Here is a 4517-nt window from a genome sequence, read left to right on the forward strand (position 1 = left end):
CAAAGGCTGTGTGATTGAAGCACCAGACAGGTCAACCTCTCACAAGACTCTGGAAATCCACTTATCACTGGGAGAGCAATTGACTGACAGCACAGCAGGGAGCTGGTGGATCTTTTGCAGTGAAGGCTGCAGGCAGACTTCTGGGAGCGTAGGCAACATCTGGACCACTGGAATCACACGGAAGTCCCCGGAGAGAGCACAGAGCTAGGGTACAGATTAGCTACAACAAAGCACTGGCTCAGAGTAACATAATCCCAACCTAGTTAAAAGCAGCACAAGCACGGGATTGGCTAACACTTACCCACAGGTGTTTCACAAGTGCTCTCAGGTGCTCATTTGGTCTCCAACATGGCCGCCTCCTATACTGCAGACACACAGCGGTGCCTTTGGCCATTTGGTCCCCGCACTCCCGGCTCCCAGATCCTGCATCACCTCTGCCGCTGACCACGCCGCGTCCCCACACGTCCGCACAGCACCGCGACCAACTGCATCGGCAACGGACGGACCCCAATACCCGCAGAGGTGAGTGATCGGTTCGTGACAAGGAGGAGGCGGTGGAATCGCATTTTGTATTTGCCAGGTGGTGGGTTCTGTACTTTTTGTTTTTGTTCTGCATGTTCTTTCTTTGCATTTTGTTTCTTCCAGGCGGTGATTTGCTCATATGTTTTGCAGAAGTTATGTAAAATTGTTATATATAAAAAATATAAAAAAGTTCACATAATGGGTGTCAATGTTATAACAGCATGTGCAATGTATATTTTAGTGATGTAGCAGTTTCGCAGGCAACGTGGGGAAAGTGGGGAGCAAGGCATGGTATGGAATGGTATGTAAGCGGATGGCAGATGGCCAAGCATATTCACCAGGCCGCACGCCTGGCTCCAGCTTGAGACGGTTGGGCCGCATGGACTGCGCGCCAGTGAGGGGGTATGCACGAGGTGTGCGGTCCCCGGGTGGTAGGGGAGGGGGGACGCAGTCGTCTGGCACCAGTTGGGACAGCCGCGCCCCCACCCAGGTTTGGTTGGAGGGCGGGCAGGATACTCGCATTTGCAAGCGGACCGGGCACGCCCCCACCCATAGGAAGGAGGGGAGGTGGGACACGGCGTGCTCGCACGGCCGGGCTGAGCGCACCGGTACCCATAGGTATGACCGGGGGAGGCAGACAGACGTGCCACGGCCCCCCTACCTAGTTAAGGAGAACATTGCTCACCAATCCTTTCCTGACCCTGCAACATATTGTGTGAGTTTTTGTTGATGTGTGTTTCAAGAGTGAAATATAAACGGTGAACGATTTGGCCCAACAGAGGTGTCGACTCAATTCTTTAGTAAGCATGGGTACAGGGGTTCGCTGGATGGTCGGCCTCTCCCCCTTATACACTTCTTTGTGCATCTGTCTGAATCTGAACTGCGATTCTGAACGAACACCATTGGGATGCAAGCAACAATCAGACAATCAGACCCTTGATCTGACAGCCTCCCTTTTCTCTTAATTATATTTAGGCTTACCATACTATCAGGCATATTTATAAACAATTTTTTACAAAAATAATGTTTCACATTATTTTAGTATCACCTGAATGTATTAAAGGGCTTTTGGATCAGTTTTCATGAATAAACATCAGCCCATTTTACAGTACCAAAGTATCAATGGGGAATGGAGAGCAGGAAATTTTTATTTTTCCCCCCTTAAAAATACCCTAATTTGGCTGCGAAGTGGCATGACAGGGACAGTGCTTTCTCGCAACTGTGTCCCTGCATGCGATAATTGATACATCCGTGCAATGTAATCAATTATCGCATTGTGGATTGGGCTGATGTTAACACAGCACAAACGCATCCTCAGATGCGGATCGTGATAAATTGGCCCCTATGCCTTTAAATCGGGACACTCATGAATTACGTAAACAGATTATGTGGCTGGCAAGCCTGCATTTCACCTCGTTTTAATCAGCCACAGAACCTGTGTAACCTACTTTAAAAGGGGATGGTATCGTAAGCCTAATCATATTCATTGTGAAACCTGAGCTCCAGACCTGATAACCCCCTTAGCCACCTCTCCCCATATATATATATATATATATATATATATATATACACTGCTCAAAAAAATAAAGGGGTTTTTAGTCCAGGTCTGGGAGGAGATCCCTCAGGAGACCATCCGCCACCTCATCAGGAGCATGCCCAGGCATTGTAGGGAGGTCATACAGGCACGAGGAGGCCACAGACGCTACTGAGCCTCATTTTGACTTGTTTTAAAGACATTACATCAAAGTTGGATCAGCCTGTAGTTTGTTTTTCCACTTTAATTTTGAGGGTGACTCCAAATCCAGACCTCCATGGGTTAATAAATTTGATTTCCATTGATAATTTTTGTGTGATTTTGTTGTCAGCACATTTAACTATGTAAAGTATTTAATAAGAATATTTCATTCATTCAGATCTAGGATGTGTTATTTTAGTGTTCCCTTTATTTTTTTGAGCAGTGTATATATATATATATATATATATATATATATATATACATACAAACAGAAAGTTCAGCACTCACCATAGCAAGCTCACTTATCCTCACAACATCAATAAATGAATGATTATTGATGTTGTGAGGATAAGTGAGCTTGCTATGGTGAGTGCTGAACTTTCTGTTTGTATATATTTGGGTTGGTGGCCATGGGCTGAGTGGTGAGTGCAGATATTGCACCCCGCTTCTGGGGTGGCGAGTGCTGTGGTTTTCTAGATTTGTTTGTATATATGTGTGTGTGTGTATATATATATATATATATATATATATATATATATATATAACACACAGGGGGGTGGGGGATATAGCGACCAACGGTGTCTTAAATTAATTCAATAAAAGTGGATCTAAAAGTATATATAAAATGAATAACCAGATCAAATAAATCTAAAAAAGGGGGGTTTATTTATACATTAAAACAGACAAAGATTATACAACTATACTAAAAATTACTAAAATTTGAGCAGCAAAACTTCTTAAAAAATGGGATAAAAACAATAGACACAATGCAATATAATACCAGTTAAAATGTATGTTAAAATATGTAAAACAATTTTAACTTAACTTGGTATGAGGTCACTGCCAGGTATCCCAACGCGTTTCGTCATTCAGACTTCATCAAGGGGTAAAGGCAGAGTGGGACTGAGCTTCTATTTATACCAGTACTAATCTCATAGTAATTATGACATCACTTCCTGTTAATTAATCATGGTATTGTAAAATGGGTTAAAAACTTCTATTTACGTATGTCCAGTGGCCTTATTTTGTAGTATATGTGTACATGATGTTGTATCAGTATTTACAAAGCAGGTTTGGTGTTGGAGAGCTTTAAAAACTCTCTTGTAGAGGCGCCGGCGGATCTTTTCCGCCCCACTTCCGGTTTTCGTCCGTCGCGTCATTTCCGCACCACTTCCGGTATGCGATTGCGCGTGCGCCCGCGGCTGCAGACGTTTCTTTGGAGACCAACAGTTCTATGAATCTTACTCTCAGGGACTTCCTTGCGGCGGCCATCTTTATAAGGATTTGTTCATATATAGTTTCACACGGCGGCCATGTTTGGGGAGTCCATAATCAGGGACATTTGTCTTAGTTCTCCAGTATATTATGCATAAAAATAGATAGAAAAACGGGGATTAGTCAGTAATTAATTCAATAGTGACAGTAATATTCAGTAAATCACTGTAAACTATATTATACACTGCAGAGTGATTCATAGTATCAGGATATATAGATGTATATAAAGTGCAGAGTGCAAAATTAAAGGTAAAAGTAGATAAGGATATATATAAATGTATAGATAAAGTACTGAGTGCAAAATTAAAGGTACTAATAAATTATTAAGATGCAGATAGTGTGAGTAATACTAAACTGACATGCTCATGTAGGCTATTTAACATCAGTTTGGTTACAGTACCTGATCTTCCCAGATGGTCTCCCTAGTCTGGTACTGATCAGGCCCGACACTGCTTCACTTCCAAGATCGGACGAGATTGGGCCTTTCCAATGTGGTCTGACTGTAGTAATAACTTTTTACCGTACATGTGTCAAATTTAATATATCAACATAACTGTGAAGTGATATATTGAAGAAAACAGTGCGGGAATGGTGTGGATGGGAATAGGGTAGGAGTAGGAGGGGTAGGGGGTACAGGACCGGGGGGATGGGGGAGGGGGTGGTGGGGGGAGGGGGGTGGGGTGGGGAAGGAAGATATGGTGAAGATCCAACCGTGATGATCCAACGGCTATAATTTTCACAGGAACGGAGCGATTTCATAATAGTCATTGAATCCCTTCGGGTGGAGTGTTTGTAATTGAAAAATCCAATACATTTCTCTACGTGAGAATTTATTGGCCAGGTCGCCACCTCTTTCTCCCAGCTTCACGAGTTCAATCGCTTTAAAAGTTAGTGCCTCCGGATTGGAATTATGTGCAACGTTGAAGTGTTTGGATACTGCGTGATTTTCCATTTTGATTTTTATATTGCGGACATGTTCCTGTAT

General features: G+C 43.1%; 1 pseudogene; it reads right to left on the bottom strand.

Moving 5' to 3' along the window:
• Positions 1-3920: 3920 nt before the first annotated feature.
• Positions 3921-4040, bottom strand: LOC134947988 (5S ribosomal RNA; annotated as a pseudogene).
• Positions 4041-4517: the final 477 nt, after the last annotated feature.

This window comes from Pseudophryne corroboree, chromosome 1 (assembly GCF_028390025.1).
Source record: "Pseudophryne corroboree isolate aPseCor3 chromosome 1, aPseCor3.hap2, whole genome shotgun sequence".
NCBI lineage: Eukaryota > Metazoa > Chordata > Amphibia > Anura > Myobatrachidae > Pseudophryne > Pseudophryne corroboree.